This window comes from Eurosta solidaginis, chromosome 3 (assembly GCF_040869045.1).
Source record: "Eurosta solidaginis isolate ZX-2024a chromosome 3, ASM4086904v1, whole genome shotgun sequence".
Classification (NCBI taxonomy): domain Eukaryota; kingdom Metazoa; phylum Arthropoda; class Insecta; order Diptera; family Tephritidae; genus Eurosta; species Eurosta solidaginis.
Genome location: NC_090321.1, coordinates 18,604,565 through 18,624,724, shown reverse-complemented (window position 1 = coordinate 18,624,724; position 20,160 = coordinate 18,604,565). Strand labels below are relative to the sequence as shown.

The 20,160-nt window shown below is 35.0% G+C and overlaps 1 protein-coding gene and 1 long non-coding RNA gene across 2 annotated transcripts in view; one reads left to right on the top strand and one right to left on the bottom strand.

Annotated features, from left to right (window-relative positions):
- The window catches only part of mtt (mangetout), a 409,542-nt gene that overhangs the window by 64,749 nt on the left and 324,633 nt on the right, over positions 1 to 20,160 (top strand). The window lies entirely within an intron of this gene.
- Positions 1,076 to 17,582, bottom strand: LOC137243403 (uncharacterized). The gene is made up of 3 exons (XR_010950524.1): positions 17,264 to 17,582; positions 15,428 to 15,553; positions 1,076 to 2,624 (listed from the first exon to the last, which is right to left on the bottom strand). It is a non-coding gene; the product is annotated as an uncharacterized lncRNA (long non-coding RNA).

Sequence of the window (20,160 nt, the reverse complement as noted above, 5' to 3'; positions counted from 1 at the left end):
TGATACCCATATTGTACCAACGCATTCTAGAGTCAACCCTGGTCCACTTTTATGGCGATATCTCGAAAAGGCGTCCACCTATATAACTAAGGCCCACTCCCTTTTAAAATACTCATTAGCACCTTTCATTTGATGCCCATATCATACAAACCAATTCTAGAGTCACCCCTGGTCCACCTCTATGGCGATATCTCGAAAAGGCGTCCACCTATAGAACTAAGGCCCACTCCCTTTTAAAATACTCATAAACCCCTTTGATTTGATACCCATATCTTACAAACAAATTCTAGAGGCAGCCTTGGTTCACCTTTATGGCGATATCCCTAAATGGCGTCCACCTATAGAACCATGGCCCTCATAAAATACTCTTTAATACCATCCATTTGATACACATGTCATACAAACACATTACAGGGATACCCTGGGTTCATTTTCCTAAATGGTGATTTTCCCTTATTTTGTCTCCAAGGCTCTCAGATGAGTATATAATGTTCGGTTACACCCGAACTTAGCCTTCCTTACTTTTTAGTATAGTAATTTATTATGTATGTATATGAATAATTCATATCCCCTTCTGTTTGATAAATTACCAGCAACGTGATAATAAATTCAAACATTTTTTAAATATTAAATCCTGGCTCATGACTAATGACGATTGGCCTTGCACAGAATTCATTGAAATTGTACTAGAACAATTGTCAGCAACTGCGAAGCATTACACCCTGTTGTTAAAACCGTTAATTGTTCACTTCTTTTAAATAAAAAGCGTTTTATTTGTAAACGTGTTTGCTCCCGGTATGGCGGAATACAGAATGTCAGCTTAAGCTAAGTGTAATTGCAAGTGTTGGTGTCAGTGTAAAAGTATGTTTACATGAAAGTGAAAGTGTAAATGTAATTTTCGGTGGAAGAGTAAATGTAAGTGTAAGTTTAAAATAAGTGTAAGTATAAGTGCAAGTGTGAGCGTAGGTATAAGTGGAAATGTAAATGTATGTACAAATAAGTAAATGTAATTATTAGTGTCCCTTTAAGTGTAAGTGTAATTGTAAAAGTAAGTGTAAGTGCAAGTGTAGGCGTACGTGCAGGAGGAAGTGTAAATGTATGTATGTACAAATATGTAAATATAAGTCTTAGAATATTTGTAAATGCAAGAGTATGGTAATATAAGATTAAGTATAAGTAAAATTGTAAGTGTAGGTGCATGTATATACGTAAGTGTAAATCTAGGTATAGATGTGAGTGTAATAGTAAGAGCAAGTTTTAATTTAATTGCAAGTGTGAGGTAGAAGTAAGTGTAAGTGTGAGGTAGCGGTAAGTGTAAGTGTAAGGTATCAGTAAATATAAGTTTAAGAGAAAGCGTTCTATTTGAAAGTGATATGCTACATGGGACACTAAAAAATGTAAGCGTATGGTAAGCGTACGCGTAATATGTGATAACGTATGCTACACTCAAAATAAAATTCCTATAAATTTATGAAAGTGAAGAAAAACTGGGATTGATTTTGCGCCATGGAAATTCCGTAGCTAATTTAGCCAAAAAATTCTCTAAAAAAATAAGAATTTTTTCTCCTTGGTAATCATAAGAATAACTTTCTTAAAATTGTAAAAAAAAAATTTATTTTATTGTGTAACTATCACGAACTGAAGCTTTCTAGTCGAGGTGCACAACTTTACAATTGAGTACCCTTCTCCATTGAGCTAACTCGTACACGTTAAAATTGTGAGAAATATTCAATCAAGTTTTCTTACTTAAAAAATATAAAGAAAATTTTTCCACAAATTAACGAAAACTCTAAATCAAAAATAATAAAATCTTACTCATTGCATTGAAATTTTCCTTAATTAAAATTTTAGCAAATGCTTTCCTCATTTTAGAATGAAAATTTCACAAGTGTATAGGGATATTCCGGAATGTGCGAGTAGGGTACGAGGAAAGGAAAGACAAACAAAAACAAAACATAGAAGAGAATAAAGGAAAGATAAGGAACAGAAATTGGAACAGGGCGTCGATATTTTTTCGGCGAGTTATGAGCATGTTATGACGAGTTATCGAGCAATAAACGATTTATCGATTTGCTATCAAATTTTTATAAATTTTATATCGATAATAAATGTTATCGGTGAGTTATTGGTTTTTAAACAACGGATTTTTGATTTTTATTGTTTTCTAAATGATAAATTTTTCAAAAAGTAGCAAAATTCCATTGAGCCGTAGCTACACATCAGCACAAGTTCCGAGTTAATACAGCACTATCGCATCAGGAGATGGTACTAGTTCTCATTCTATTCCGTAGCAGTGCCTTCAACTGACGTTTTTGACATATTCATGTCCTATACAATGTGAAATGTCACACTTTTCAGACCATTTAAACGCATTCTGTTCTAGTTCAGTCTTAGGTGGTTCCAAATTAGTCGACACCTTTGATTAATTAAATCAAATACGTAAAACTCTGAATAAAGCGCCGTTGGTACAAGTATAGCTGATAACTTTTTCAATCTGTATCCGATTGGTAACATTTTATGTGCGCGGAATTCTTCCATATTCGCTGCAGAGGATGTTTGCTTGCTATTGGTAAGACGCACACTGCTACCAAGTATATGCTCTGATTGCAAGCCAATATTATAATCTAAAAAAATAAGTTTTCATAATGTTAATGGAAAAACATAAATTGAGTTGCATGATATAGGTACATTAGAACACCCAAAAAAATTCTTTTATTCATTTATGTGAAACCCTAGTTTTAACCGTATGCTTACAAGCAAAATGTTTACTAATAAAGTACCTGACGAAAAATGCGATCATTCTGGGATGAGTTGCAGAGGAATATGTTACTATAACAAGTTTTTTTCTCCTTCTATGGGTTGGAGTGATCTCTTTTGTTTGAGCATGTTCTAGGAAGGGATCAACTGTACCTGTTTTTGCTTTTTATTTTACCCATTTTTTCCGTTTTTTTTTTTACTTCTTAAGTTTGTCTACATGATCGACCAAGCGGGAAAGGCGTGGAACGAAGCGCGGGACTGCAAAGTGTCGAATATCATGTGTAGGTCTGACAACATTTGGCTAACAAAGTTGCTTCTTTCATTAAAAAGAGAGGACTGTAGAGACATTATGGGTATTCTAACCTGACACTGCCTTCTGGCGTCACATGTCTTCGAATAAGGCTTGGTCAATGCTGGAAGTGCGGGTTGGCGGAGAAAGTGTCGAGCATGTTTCGTACTCGTGCCCTGCGCTTTCAAAGCGAAGACTACAGCTATAAGTGACTTGGCTGTCAGATCAAGAAGCAGAAAGTGGCATTAGCCCTAGAAAAATTCTGGTATTTGCTAAGAGAACGGAGTTATTTTATAACATAGGTCCTGGTTTTTGATAGGGTTTTTCAGTTTACTTGCTAAACAAACTTCTGGTAACATTGCGTACTCATTCAGTTTCTTCGACGTCCCCATGGACCTGCCAGTTCAACCTAAACTAACCTAACCTTTTTTTTTTTTTTTTTTTTTTTTTTGCGGGGAGGCTGAAAAATGCCTAATGCACCATAATTGCTGCCGTCGCAGCAACCGTGTGTCCGTAGACTAAAAAACAGCCCCGTTAGCCTACTGTTGTCCCTGCGTCCAGGTTCCCGCTATTTGCTCTGAGTGTCCATTTAATCGCCACTGCTTCGCATGCGCATTTCTCTGCGCTCCCTCTCAGCATCCATCAGGCGTGTCATTACTATAAATGCCATTTTGCTCACTGCAGTCCAGCATTCTTTCCTGCTGCACATATGTGAAACAAAATTTCTCGTGGTAGGTTCCTCCCCAAAGACTCCATGCAAGGTGAGTCTTTCTTCGTGGAAACGGGGGCAGTAGAACATGACGTGTTCTGCGTTTTCTAACTCTGTGGTACACATTGGGCAATGAGGATCTTCCTCTATCCTACGCTTCCATAAATACTCTTTGAAACCGCCATGTCCACTCATTATCTGCGTGAGATGGTAGTTCAGTTCGCCGTGCTTCCGCTCATTCCATTGAGCTACGTTCCAAACTAGTATGAAAGTGCAACGCCCTTTACTCGAGGCCTCCCACCGTTCTTGCCACTTAGCTATTGTTTGTGTCCTTGCTCTTTCCTTGTCTTCTTCAGATGGTCGCTCGATATTAGTGTTATACAGATCGGCCATTTCGCTTGCCAGTAAGTCCACTGGGATTTTCCGGGTTAGAACCAGGATCGCGTCGTCGGACACCGTCCGATAAGCACTTGCTATTCTTAAAGAAGCAAGTCGGTACGCTGCTAATATATATTTTTGATGGGTCTGTTTAGATCCATACCACACTGGTGCTGCGTATAGTATTATTGAGCTGGTTACTGTGGACAATAGCTGACGTATAGCTTCGCTCGGACCACCAATGTTAGGCATTATTCGCATAAGTGATCCATTAACTTTGGTAATTTTCTCCCCCACCGCTCTGAAGTGCTCTTTGGAAGTTAACTTAGAGTCAATGTGCACTCCTAAGTATTTTAAGGAATCCTTTGAGGTGATTTGATGATCCCCCACAGTTAAGACTAACTCGTTCGCCGACCGTTTGGAGCTTACTAATACCACTTCCGTCTTTTGGCTAGCCAACTCCAGTCTTGTATTGGTCAGCCAATACTAACCTAACCTATCTACATAAATTTGCAACTGACTTATCCCAGCTGTACCCAAAACGAACTAAAGGGGATCAATTATACCCTAATGTAGACAAAAAAGATCAATCGCACACCACTCTCCTTAGGGATAAGTCGTTTGAGTTTTTGCAGGGAATCTAGCCAAAAAAACATACATATGTACATAAATAAACACAAAAATAGTACAGCAACACGCAAAATTTCAAAAGCATTATTCCGTCTTTGCAAGTTAGCAAACTTATTTGTGCATGCGTGCTAAATTGGTTGAGTGCGTTTTAGAGATAATTATTTTGTCTTCTAACTCACACTACTATATTTGTTCGATATACATATTGACTTTCTCTGCTTTTGCTTATTGGAGTACTGCTACATACTTAGTAGAATGTATTATAGAAGTTGCAGATTCCTGCGCAACTTGGACATCGGAAAATGGATTGTCCAATAGAAACTCTAGCAACTCCTCGTTTCTCATCGACCAGCCGTAGGTAAATTATTCATATGGGAGGTTTATTCTTCGTTTAGCTCAACAGGAACGTCTCTATATATTTGTTTATTTGCTTCTTCCAATGTTTTTAGTATTTTCAGACTTTTTGTAAGAATCGCATCAAATTTTTTAAACAACAGATATCAAGATATTGGTTTTCATAATTTATCTCTAACAAAATAAGTGGCGAGCGTTAGAGCTTTATATTTTTTCAAATCTGATATATCCTGCGGTGTTTCTCTAGTTATTATACATTAGCTATTCATTACTTTTGCCAAATCTGAACTTTATTTAAGCCTCGCTGCAATTTTGTTTCAGGAAGCACAAGCTATAACACAAAGTACTTAGCTAGTAGTACGTTTTTCTGTATCTAAATTCCGAATGCGCCAACGCAAAGTATTTCCCTCTCTTTGTGGTGGTATTAAATTGGGAAGCAGGGAAGTTTAAATACCTTTGAAATTGTAACTGTTTGAGCTATCTGCCTATTGATCTGGGTTTGCGATATAAAACTCCCTCACAAATTTTACTGTCAATAGAATTTTTGAAATGTTAAGTATGAGAAAATAACAAATTTTAGATACTCTATCGTTTACATTTTTCTTTTGTTTCTCACCACCTTTCCACAATGTGCTCGTATCCTATATCCCATAGAAGTAGCAGTTGTGTAACTCCCACAGAAGTGCTCTATATGAACATATATGTGTATACTTTAATGCTCGGCTCTTCTGCGCTATATAACAACTTTTGTTTGCTTGTCATGTTTTTGCAAATTTACATACAAAAAGGTATTGTGTGCCAAAAAGTCAACCCCCACTTCTAAATTTCTTTATTTGCGCGGCAAGTGTATTGTATAACGGTGACCTCGCACCTCGATGATTGATTGATTGAACAGTTGTGTTGATTTATTGGACAAAATTCACAAAAAATGTGTATGCTTTTTCAAAAGAGGTCCAATAATATTATAAAATTCTGCCTTTTCTTTAAAATTTGAAAAAAAGAACAAGTTAACACACATATCGTTAGCTTAATGTGAAAATGTGCTAAGACACTTTTTACGAATTTTACAGGAGACGAAAAAAACTGAATAATTTTTGATATAACATTCTTTTTTCAAAACTGTGAATGAGGATACCTCTATTGCAATGCTTTTGAGTATAGAAACTTTGTAAAAGATAAATAAAAATCATGTATGCTAAACCAGCAGCTATTTTATGACTTAGCACAATTTCCTCACTCGAAACAAATTTTTTCTCCTGACTTAGCACTTTTTACTCAATAAGTTTCCCCATCACTCTTCCCCTTTATAACACTAAAAGTATATATTTCACAAAAAATACTATTTATTTCACAAACTATTTCTTGGCGGCCACCGTGGTGTGATGGTAGCGTGCTCCACCTACCACACAGAATGCCTTGTGTTCATACCCCGGGCAAAGGAACATCAAAATTTTAGAAATAAGGTTTTTCAATTAGAATAAAATTTTTCTAAGCGTTGTCACCCCCCGGCAGTATTTGGCAAGCACTCCGAGTGTATTTCTGTCATGAAAAGTTCTCAGTGAAAACTCGTCTGCCTCGCAGATGCCGTTCGGAGTCGGCATAAAACAAGCAGATCCCGTCCCGCCAATTTGAAGGAAAAATTAAAAAAAAGAGCATTTTATTTCTAACGGTTCTGATCTGGAATCTTTCGCCGGATGGTGCCCAGACAATAATTTATTTTTAAATTCAAACAAATGCTGTGTTGTCCCTTATTCCATAAAGACAACTGCCACATACTTTATCTACAAACTAAATGCTGAACCTCTTAGTCGTTGTCAAGAGAGTAAAGACTGGTAATTTTTGACTATAAACACAAAGTTTCTAGTCACATTGATCTCTTTGTTTCAAAATTTGTTGCAATAGCTGGGTTCAATAGACGTAACACCAGTGAGTTTAAGGACCCTATGACGTTGAAGACACTTTATACATCCTTTGTCAGAAGTGGTGTTGAATATTGCTCAATGATATGGAATCCTTTCTATGAAACTAACTCCTATAAAATTAAGGAAGTTACAAATTTTTTACAAAATTTCTTTACGTATGCTTCGCTGGCCAGACGGCCTAACATCATATACCAGCAGGCGAAAATCGCTTAGTCTTCAGGCTTTGCATAACAGAAGAACTTTTATCTCACTCGTGCTTGCCTATAATGTAATACATTTTAGCAAGAATTGCTCTGATTTATCTAATTTGTTCATTCCATATATTCCACTGCGTGATCTTCGGCATAATAGATGATTTATCGAAATAATTCATAAAACGAATTATGCTATGAATGAGCTTATAACTAGGACTATACATCTAGCAAATCGATTCAGTAGAGTTATAAATTTTAATAACAGCTTATATAAGTTTAAGCTTGAATTGTGTTCATTTTTTAACTAGTCTGTAGGAAAGCATGTAGTTATCGACATGTAAGAATTGAAGTAGATTATGGTCAGCGCAAAGCATTTATCATACAACAAAGGCATGTCTCAATAGGGTAAATCCAATTTCAAGGGGTTGCCAGCACAATATATAGCTTCTACAACCCAATTGCCAACTCACCTAACCGTGGCGAATCCTGTTTCATTGACAGCCGAGGCTCTGGCGACCCCTAGTTCCTCATTGAACTAGGGGTGGGGAGGGCGGGATGGCCTAGAAGGTTTAGTGTGATCATATAAATGGTTCCCGAGATTGTCGAGCTAGTAGTACCTTAATAGTGCTTTGTTACCGTAACGTACCGGATCTATATCCGGCAAAGGGCCACCAACCCAAAGCCTTCGGGGAATGTCTTTATCGTTAATACAACAACAACAACAAAGCATGTACTTTTAGATTGCATGAATTAAATAAATAAATAAAATGCGCGCACAAAAAAATAACTAGTAATTAGATTGATATTATTGGCAGGTTGACTTCGATATTTTTTTAACAGCTGACGACTTAGCACATTTACACATCATTGCACACAGCACGTAAAAATGAAAAATTTATATATTTTTTTTTGTGATCGATGTATTTTGAATTCAGTTTTAAAACTGTATTAAAATACTATTTTTCAAAAAAAGTGACTTAGTACATTTTCACATTAAGCTAACGATATATGTTCTGAAATTGCGGTATAGCAAAATGAGTAGCTGTGATGCAGTTTTAAATTTAATCAAGGCTAGGGTGTGAAATACAACTGAATTCCGGTGTAAACATACTTACATATGTCGAGATACGAGATATGTACGTAAAAAATGTGTACACATTTGGACGAATAATCACAAAGTAGTTACAAAAAGTTGAAAAAACTCACCGGATTATCCTATGACACTGCCCCAAGAACAATTTTGCATTTAAAATAAGGCTAAGTGAAGTACAAGCCAAGAAGTTGCTACCAAACGGGATCAGCAGACGCCAAGTTGGAGAATAATTGTCTATGCCTAATTAGGAAAAACCGATTCATGCCAACAAGAGGTGTTGCCAAATTAGCCAAAACCACAGATGTGCATGTAAATCGTATTATAGTATACAAAAATTGAAAAAGTTCCAAAATGAAATTGGCAAAAAAATAGGTTGGTGTTATTATGGACAATGAAACGTCTTTGAGAATGGGTCTAAAACAAGTTGTCATGTACCCAGTTATACTACTTGCAATCTGGAAAGAACATTCCTTCGGACTTAGCTCCAGAACATTACGGTAGTTTCATCCCCAAATAGTAAGAAAATAACAATATAAATTATGTTAGGAAAAACTTGAATTTACCCAACGTGCCTTAGGGCTCAGATGAAAGCACAACTTTTGACAATAGAGAAAACAACAAAAACCATTTGAAAAGTGACAAGAATTTGGCAAACAGGGACACTAATGCATCACTTTTAAATTAAAAAAAACGATGCATCATTGGGCCTTAGGAGATATCCATTTATAACTTTCGTTTAGCTTTTCAGCAGTAACAATAATTAACTGACTTTTACTAGACCTGCAAGAAAATGGTTTTTAAACGGTTTTATTTAGGTTGACTTGAAAGGCTGCACGGCTGCTTGTCGGTTATGAACGAATTTTGTAATTGAAATTTTAGTAACTTGCCGGTAAGCTACAAGCTTGAAACTTGGAATATAGTTCAGAACCCGATGACAATGCAACAATAAGAAAAAATCGCCGCTAGGTGGCGCAAGAATCAAGATATTACAAAATCGTATTTGTGGTCTGATTTGGCTCATATTTGGAACACATAAGACATACAAGAATATAAAGCGACCAATGAAAAAAAATTGCCGCTAGGTGGCACAAGGATAGAGATGTTCACAAAACTTGTATTTGTGGTCCGATTTGGCTCATATTTGGAACACATAAGACATACAAGAATAGAAAGCGATCTATGAAAAAAAAATCGCCGTAGGTGGCGCAAAGATCGAGATATTCAAAAAAATTATATTTGTGGTCCGAATTGGCAAATATTTGCACCACATAATATTTACATGAATATAAAGTGAGCTATGATGTCCGATTTGGCTCATATTTGGAACAACTATTACATACAGACCAGTAGAAGTGACATCAAAATATTTTGGAGTTGGAGGAGGGACAAGCATACGTGGCGCAGAGTCGAGTAAAGTCTTTGGAAGGATTATGTATTGAGGACTTATATTGTAACAAATTGTCAGGAAAGAGTCCTTGTAATAATGTGTCAATAAATGAACTAAATAGAATAAGAAATAATAGGCAATTAAATAAAGACTAAAAACTTGAAAATAAAATAATTAAAAAAAAAATTTTAAGTTAAATGGGTTTATTAAATAATAATAATACTATTGTATAATAATAATACTAAAAGCTAGAAAATAATTAGGTAGGTCCTAGGTACTACTCGTCACCATCTCCTCGTCAGTCTAGGGCGTTGATCAGAGAATTAAATAAAAGCAGTGGACGCGCAAATTTCTATTGATAGTCATGTATAAGACCAACTGAACTTTTTTTTTTTTTTTTTTTAAAGGACGTTGTGGCAGCGCGCTGCCCTCAAGTTGCCCAATGAAACCAGGCTAATCCTGTTCACGCGATCGATTTATATATATATATAATAAATTTTTTTTTATTTTTTTATTTTTTTTATTTTGCCGAGTCTTTGATGGGCAGCGGTTTGTCAAGCGTCACGATCTGAGACTGCTCAGCTACAGAAGAAATTTCATCAGCCAAGCGTAATACTTAAAGAGAACAGAAGCAAACGTATTATACATTAATTCAGAAAGGTGAGAACAATCTTTTTTATAGAAAAAAGGGAGTCCGAGCTATCAAATGTGTTTGAGTGAGAGTTATAATCTTGGCATAAACGCCGAAAAGGTTCATTTTGTTCGAAATTCGTTCTACATTGTTTCAGCAGAAGAGGTTTGAAGTGTCTCGATGTCCGAGAGGGAACGCAAAAGTTCACATCATTCAGAAGGAATGGGCTCGAAATTGATCCATTTAAAAGTTTTGTCATAAATATTACACCAAGCATTTCCCTTCGTCTAGCAAGAGTTGGAAGATTGATAAGCTGTAATCGATTAGTATAAGGTGGAAGATTAGTTAAAGAGTCCCATTGGAAATTTCTTAAGGCAAATAGTAAAAATTGTTTTTGTATTGATTCGAGTCTGTCTGCATGGACTTGATAACGCAGATTCCAAATTATCGAGCCGTATTCTAATATTGGCCTAACTAATGTTGTAAAAAGTGCTTTAGTTATGTAAGGGTCGTTAAATTCGTTTGACCACCGTTTAACAAATGCAAAAACACCTTTGCCTTTATTCACTGTAGCATTAATATGAAGATTGAAACTAAGTTTGGAATCCATCATGACTCCCAAGTCAATAAAATTATTTACAGTTTCTAGACTATAGTTGTTAATTAAATATGAAGCTGGTGGCGAAACTCTCCGAGAAAAACACATGAATTTACATTTTTTGAGATTGAGCGGCATATAATTTACATTGCACCAGGTAACCAAGTGATTTAAATCCATTTGAAGCAAGGAATGTTCCTCAACCGAGGCACATGATTTGAAAAGTTTTACATCGTCTGCGTGCATCAAGATTTTTGAGTATTTAATTGTACCAGATATATCGTTTATGAACAACAAGAACAGAATCGGACCAAGATGGCTGCCCTGAGGAACACCAGAAGAAACATTGATGACCCCAGAAAGTGTATTTTTAAAGATTACTTTTTGCGTACGATAACTAAGATACGAAGAAATTCAACATATAAGACGGGGTTGAAAACCGAGTTGACTGAGCTTATGAATAAGTAATGGGTGTGATACTTTGTCGAAAGCTTTACTGAAATCAGTGTAAATTACATCAGTGTGAAGGCCTTTTCTAAATCCGTTAGAAACGTGGGTGGTAAATTCTAGTAAATTGGTGATAGGTGATTTTCCCTTGCAGAACCCATGCTGCGAGCTTGCAATTATGGGGGAAATAGAGAATGTTAGGTGGTAGGTAACTATAGCCTCAAATAACTTTGGGATAGCGGATAACTTTGCTATGCCCCGGTAGTTTTCTATTGAAGACCTGCTTCCATTTTTATGAAGCGGAATAGGAAAAGATTCCTTCCATATTGTTGGGAAAACGCCATAAATTAAAGATAAATTAAATAAATCTCTTAGCGGCTGATAGATGTTTGCAGCACATTTTTTAAGAAAGTGTGTCGGGATCCTGTCGGGGCCGTATGAATATGATACTTTTAAATTTTTTAAATAAGATAATACATCTTCTGAAGATATACATGGAGCTCTGATTGAATAACATGAATCAATATGGTATGGGTATTCATTAGGTGAAACGTTGGTCACAATAGAGTAATTTGATTTGAAAAATTCCGCAAAGAAGTCGGCGATCTCTTGATCATCGCTGGAAATATTATCTTGGAATTTCATGGATGATGGAAACCCTTTCACCCTGCGTTTAGAGTTTACGAATCCGTAAAATGCCTTCGGGTTGCAAGTTATATTTCTTTTCATTTTACAAAGATAAGCTTTGTAACACTTTTTGTTCAATTGAAAATACTTGCAGCGTAGAATCGAGTATTGTATGTAATGGTAATGTAAACCCGTCTTTTTGAACAACTTGAAAGATCTAGACTTTTTATTCTTTAAAATTTTCAGCTCTTTAGTGAACCATACTTGGCTTGTATCGGAATGTTAATCAGGTTATGCTACGCCTCACATTTTTAGATATTTCACGTGGTCAACGCTTTTATTTAATTGTCTGATCAGTGCCCTAGATTGATGAGGAGTGTGATGGCTAGCACCTAGGACCTACCAAATTATTTTCTAGCTTTTAATATTGTTATTACTTCATGTAAGTATTGCTTTCAATAAAACCGTTTAACTTAAAATTTTTCTTTAATTATTTTAGAATTTTACTTTCTAAATTGAATTATAACATTAAATTGGAAAACACTAAAATTTTTCAAAATGGGATTGGCACCGCCCCTTTTATGACTATGTATGGGGAGCCATAACTCAAAGAAAAATTAACGGATCGTAATGAAATTGTGTACGCGTATTTTCCTTATAGCAGAAAATATTTCTAGTAAAAACGGACGGGATCGGACTACGCCCACTTTCATATAAAACAAGTTTAAAAGGGTCGTAGACTAGAATAATAAGCTATAACATAAAATAGTTTTGAATCAACGATATTTCACTTATCAAGTTTTATTGTAAATGGAAATGGGGAGAAATTTTTTTTAAAACGGGCGGTGCTACGATTTATGTAGAAAAGTAATTTACCTGAAATGAAATGTACAATTGAAGCTCACGCTGAGTATATAATGTTCGGGTACACGGAAACTTAGACACCTTTACTTATTTTAATATATTGTTGGCGGGGTCTCAATTAAATATAAGGTATTAAGATTTGTAGCTCAATAAAAATTATACCGAAATTGCTTCCAAAAATTCCATCCAATCAGCACTGTTTCCTTAATATCTATGTCTATGAGTCACAGTCTGATTTGAATGGGAAGACGCTGTCTCGAAATCCAAGTTTTCGGTAATGGTTAAGTCCTGGCACTGAAAATAAGTAAGTAACTAGTGATAAAAATTTTTGGTTCCGAACTGGACTTGAAGTGCCAAATAAGTTCTATATTGTTAGTAGCAATTACAAAGTCGACAGCTTTTACTTTTATATTTCATATTTAACTTATATGTGAGAAATGGGCTACCAACAAAATACCTGCTACAAGCATTAAATAGTTTCGACTATGAGTATGCCTTTTTTCGAAAAAAAAGGATAATATTTTACTCGAAGCAACATGTAGAGTTTCGGTCCGGTTTGGAGCCAATGTAATCGTAGATCCAAAAAAAGAAATAGATCTTAGATATAAACTTTTACACTAGTTCGGAACTATCGAAAAAGTGCAAATTAAGGACTAGTTCTAAATTGAAAATTTTAGTCTAGTTCCGAACAAGTGAAAAGGTAATGTGGCGGGGTTAATTTCCACCTCATAGGACACCGCCTTGTTAACCTAGCTAGTTTGAAGCATGTAAAATAAATGGATGGTGCAATAATTTTAAACCAGCTGTTTTCTATACAGGGGAGGTATCAAACAAAAAATTCAAAAAGCCAATTTTTTACCAATATGAGAAGAATCGGACTGAAAAACGGTTTTGAAAAAAATGGGTTTTTACTTTTTTACGTTTTTAATTATAAAAGTAAACTAAAAAATTTTTTTGTTATGGATATTTTTCTCGTATTGATAAAAATTTAGCTGTTGAAGTATTTTTTGTTCGAAAACTCTAACCTAAGCCGTGGCTAAGAAGTCTTAGTTTGAGGTATCTTTTTCCAATTTACCTCATAATGGGCCATCTAGTGGCAATTTTATCGGTTTTTTTTTTTTTTTTTTGCATTGTCACGATGCCATACTAAATTTAAGACACACTAAACTTAAACAAAACCTTGTAAATCTCTTCAAAGCCTTTTCTCCCGGGAGTGGGAGTCGAACTCGCACCCCTACGATAGTTGAAATGGTTGTAAACGCATTCAGCTACGTCATGCCTGTTGTGAAGTCTTTCCCAATTGCCTTCTTTATGCATATTTTAATCTTTTACACATTGCATACTTCGTATGCAATTATGTGTTAAAGCTATGCTTGGTACGGCGGTTTTCAAAGAAACTTTGGTTTTTGTTGCTGTTTTCGTTCTATTTATAGAACTACAACGAATTAACCAATTTTGTCTGTTTGTATGATTTTTAATAATCGGGGATTGCCCATATTGCTTTTTTTTTAAATGTATGAAAACATTTATTTGAAGCAATTTTTTAATTTTATAATTTATTTAATAATTTGGGAAAAATTTATACAACGTGACATCAGGACGGACAAGGCGACAGCTGTTTCGATTATACCTTGTAAATCTCTTCAAAGCCTTTTCTCCCGGGAGTGGGAGTCGAACTCGCACCCCTACGATAGTTGAAATGGTTGTAAACGCATTCAGCTACGTCATGCCTGTTGTGAAGTCTTTCCCAATTGCCTTCTTTATGCATATTTTAATCTTTTACACATTGCATACTTCGTATGCAATTATGTGTTAAAGCTATGCTTGGTACGGCGGTTTTCAAAGAAACTTTGGTTTTTGTTGCTGTTTTCGTTCTATTTATAGAACTACAACGAATTAACCAATTTTGTCTGTTTGTATGATTTTTAATAATCGGGGATTGCCCATATTGCTTTTTTTTTTAAATGTATGAAAACATTTATTTGAAGCAATTTTTTAATTTTATAATTTATTTGAAGAGATTTACAAGGTATAATCGAAACAGCTGTCGCCTTGTCCGTCCTGATGTCACGTTGTATAAATTTTTCCCAAATTATTAAATAAATTATAAAATTAAAAAATTGCTTCAAATAAATGTTTTCATACATTTAAAAAAAAAGCAATATGGGCAATCCCCGATTATTAAAAATCATTAAACAAAACTAAATTTAAGCTACACTAAAATAAACTAATACTAAACTAAAACGAAACTGAACTGAAACTAAATTAAAAGTAAACTAAAATTAAACTTAAATTTAAATTAAAACTAAAACTACACTTAAAAAAACTAAACCAAAACTAAACTAAAATTAAAACTTAAACTAAAACTAAATTAAAACCAACCTTAAACTGAACTAAAACTAAGCCTAACAAAATTTAAACGAAAAAGAAATTAATATTTCGATAATCTAAAAAGTCTCGGTACTCATGAAGTAAAGACCGGCATGGCGTATGAGTAACTTTCATTTCCTACGATAAGCTATGAGGGATTGAAGAGAAGTTTCTTACCCCTTCTGCTAAAAATAGTTTGGTCTTTGTCAAAGCATATGACATATTTTCCTGAATTATGGCCGCCGGCGTGCTGTGATGGTAGCGTGCTCCGCCATCCACACCGAAGATCCTGAGTTCACGTCCCTGCCAAAGCAACATTAAAATTTTAAAAACAAGTTTTTTCAATTAGAAGAAAATTTTTCTAAGCAGGGTCACGCCTCGGCAGTGTTTGGCAAGCACTCCGAGTGTATTTCTGCCATGAAAAGCTCTCAGTGAAAAATCATCTGCCTTGTGGATGCCGTTCGGAGTCGGCATAAAACAAGTAGGTCCCGTCCTGCCAAATTGTAGGAAAAAATCAAGAGGAGCACGACGCAAATTGGAAGGGGAGCTCGGCTTAAAAACACTTCGGAGGTTATCTCGCCTTACATTTATTTTTCATTTTTGTTATTTTACTTTATGTGCACAGTTCATTATTAATATTTTTTTATTGTTTTTTTTTTTATATGGATGACTAATTAATTTTTATTTTAAAATATTTTTGCTATCCTGTTACAAAATAAAACTCTCTTCTATTTAATTTAATTTACTAAATAAAGATAAACAACTTTAAGTTGTTTCCTTTTGTGACTTTTTTGCTATGAACTATATTGAGTTCAATTTCACACATCTTTTGCATATATCCAATTATTCACAAAATAAATTGTTTGCACAATTAATAGCAAGTTTAAATTTATTCAATTGAGTAATTGAATTCAAATCCATGTAGCCATGTATTATCTTGTCTCTTTTTATTTTTGCAACTGCGGCGTGCAAATTTCTTATTGTTAACTTTGAATTGACAGGAGGGGATTAAAATTTTCTATGCTGATTCCGAACGCCATCAAGGCTGATTTTTTCCCTCAAAAGCTTTTCTTCTTGTGCTTTACAAATACACTCGGAGTATTCACAAATCACTGCCTAGGAGCGACCCCAATTTATATCTAGTTTTTTCAGGACTTGAAACACAAGATAAACAAAAGTAGAAAGAATACATAATAGAAAGAAGTTTTTGCCAAAAAGTGGTAGTCACGAAGGTATAAATATAATTTTAACCACAACAAAATAATATATACCCATAAAACTTATAGTTCAGTTTTTGGATCTAACTACCTCGGAATTTGAATATGCAGCAGGTCGCCAGAAACAAAGAATATTTACCGAAAATCATAATGTAATATTTTGCTTTCAGAAAGTTATATATCAGCTCCGTTTTTCAACACTGCCAGTCCATGACAGCTCATCTTGTTACCGAGCTCCGATAGATCTGCTAAGTATCACGCTAGTTATCCAGAAATTTACACCTGCCAGATCAGCCAAGTGGGCCACTATTACTAAAGCCACTGTATTCTAGCTCTATCAGAAATTTTTTTATCATCGCACCCTAGATCAGAGGATATAGAAGACCTGCCTCTGGTGTACTTTTTTTTTTTTTTTGATGTACTTTTTTGGGGAGTGCGCATACTGCGTACTCCGACTTTCTTTTGCATAGATGTTTCTTAATGAATTCAACCAAAGCCCCCTAAACTCCTAGTCAACCATGTCGTTTTTAATTGCCCCGTTCAAAATATTTTTAAACGCCCTTTTGCACAGAGGTTTCTTTATGAACTCAAATGAAGCTTGTCCACTCCTGAACTAACCAGGAAATTTTCATTGACCCCAGGCAGAACTTTTCCAAATTATTTACCAATATCAAAAGAGTCACAAAGAGCCAAATTTTTGTGATCTAGGAACTCCGCTTTTTGCTTTGTAATCGAGTGGAGAGCTGTTTGTTTTCACCTTTCTGCGCAATGAGCATATTGTGTTGCCGATACTTACTTCCGGGAATCCTGTTCCATATATAAAGACCAATAAGTTTTAATAGCTCCACTAAAGTTTAGTTCAGCGGTCTCCAGTAGAGGTGTGCTATTCCGAACTTATTCGGGTTTAAATAGCCGTTTGTACTCAATAATAGCCACAATAAGAAAAAAATGCTGTGACGTATTTGAGTGCTCTAATATATAAGTAAATGAATCTTTCAATTTTGCATTTAAATTGTAAAAAAATCTGCAATAATTCCAATGAGCACGCTCACATTATACATGCCAAAACTTATTTAGTTTCAATTGTAAATTTATATTAAAAACCATAAATTGAAATAAAATTAGCTGTGTCCGACGCAATTGTGGCTCCTGTTTGCGGTTGTATATTCGAAAACCAAAATTAATTGATATTTAATACTTTATCTCATTCGTCGTTTTTTCATGTAGAAATAAACTAAATGTGATTCACATGCAGTTGGTTTAAAATCTATTTACTACTGCATGCTTTTTTAATTTTTCTGTGGAATGAAAATTTATTTTGCTTTGTTTATCTAATATAATTTGCATCATATAGTCACTCAGCTGTGTATAACTATTTTCCGCACCGCTGTAGAATTTCTCACACCTCCAGGCATGTTAGCATATAAATTTATTTTTATACTCAGCTGAGCAGAGCTCACAGAGTTTATTAACTTTGTTCGCATAACGGTAATCCGTAACGGCATAAACTAATCGAGATAGATATAGACTTCTATATATCTGGGTGAAAAAAGAAATAAATTTAGCCATGTCCGTCCGTCCGTCTGTAAACACAATAACTTGAGTAAATTTTGATGTATTTTGTTGAAGTATGGTATGTAGGTTCCTGGGCGCTCATCTCATATCGCTGTTTAAAATGAACGATATCGGACTACAACCTCGCCCACTTTTTCGATATCGAAAATTTCGAAAAACCGAAAAAGTGCGATAATTCATTACCAAAGACGGATAAAGCGATGAAACTTGGTAGGTGCGTTGACCTTATGACGCAAAATAGAAAATTAGAAAAATTTTGGACAATGGGCGTGGCTCCGCCCACTTTTAAAGGAAGGTAATTTAAAAGTTTTGCAAGCTGTAATTTGGGAGTCCATGAAGATATCATGATAAAATTTGGTAGGAACATTACTCCTATTACTATATGTATGCTAAATAAAATTTGCGAAATCGGATTACCAACACGCCCACTTTTAAAAAAAATTTTTTTTTAAGTCAAATTTTAACAAAAAATTTTATATCTTTACAATATAAAAGTAAATTATGTCAAAATTCGACCCCAGTAATGATATGGTGTAACAAAATACAACGATAAAAGGAAATTTAAAAATGGGGGTAATTCCGCCCTTTTTAATTTAATTCGTATAGAATACTTTTAATTCCATAAGTCGAACAAAAATTTACCAATCCTTGTGAAATTTGGTAGTGATACAGATACTATGACGATAACTGTTTTCTGTGAAAATGGGTGAAATCGGCTGAAGCCACGCTCAGTTCTTATACACAGTCTACCGTCTGTCCTTCCGCTCGGCCGTTAACACGATAACTTGCGCAAAAAACGGTATATCTTAACTAAACTTAGTTCACTTACTTATCTGATGTCACTTTATTTTGGTATAAAATATGGCCGAAATCCGACTATGACCACGCCCACTTTTCCGATATCGAAAATTACGAAAAATTAAAATAATTCTGTACCAAATATGAAAAAAGAGATGAAACATGGTAATTGGATTGGTTTTGACGCAAAATATAACTTATCGTACAAACATATTCTAGGGTCACCCCTGATCCACCCTTATTGCGATATCTCAAAAGGCGTCCACCTATAGAACTAAGGCCCACTTCGAGTTAAATAATCATTAACACCTTTCATTTGATATATATGTCATACAAACACATTCCAGGATTACCCTAGATTCATTTCGCTAAATGGTGATTTTCCCTTATTTTGTCTCCAAAGGTCTCAGCTGAGTATGTAATGTTCGGTTACAGCCGAACTTAGCTTTCCTTACTTGTTTTTATTCAATGGGTGTTTGTGATATGTACAACGCAGTCTTAAAAGCACTTCATAATGTGCTTCAATTATATGTTGTTGATATGTATGTATGCACGAATCTCACCGAATGCATTTCCCACGCATACACAGCTAAGTCAAACAAGCACACTTTTCACGTATGTATATGTGTATACAACATATTTTGGGACAACAAGCCTCCTCTGACATACATAGTCGGAATACGCACAGATAACGAAAAGAGGTCGTAACTGTTTGGCTTTGTGGAACAATTCTAAATTTAGAAGTCTGATTTTCAATTTAAGTTCTATCTGGCGTGCTCTGCGAAATACTTAAGACTATAGCCAACAAACTAGATGCACTTTATCAATGCTGTTTCAGACCTTGTAAACTATCAACCAAGTCATCATTATGTGCCAGATCCTGGAGAAGACCCACTATAAGACAATCGACAATCATAATCTTTTCGTTGGCTTTCGTACTCCTACATGTAGCTAAGGTATCGCGTTATAAGATACGTAATTGAATTCGTTTTGAAATGGTAATTGGGATTGAGGTAATACGTGAAATAGTGACTACAATTACTGATTATAAGCATAATGCGTTATGATTTTTACAAAAAGCCTGACAGATTAATATTTATCCTTTGAATGAAATTGGTTTTTCATCCGTTGTCGTATAACAAGATACGAGCCCAAGTTAGGGGAATATCGTTTGTGGGAATATCACACTCTTCTACTCGGATATATTTTTTTCCAGTGAGAGTGCTATCTGTGAGTGCTGGAGCATTCATCCAACTAGATTGCTTTCTAATAATCCTCAAAGACCCATTTGTTTTCTCTGAGCCTAAGTAAGAGTGAAAA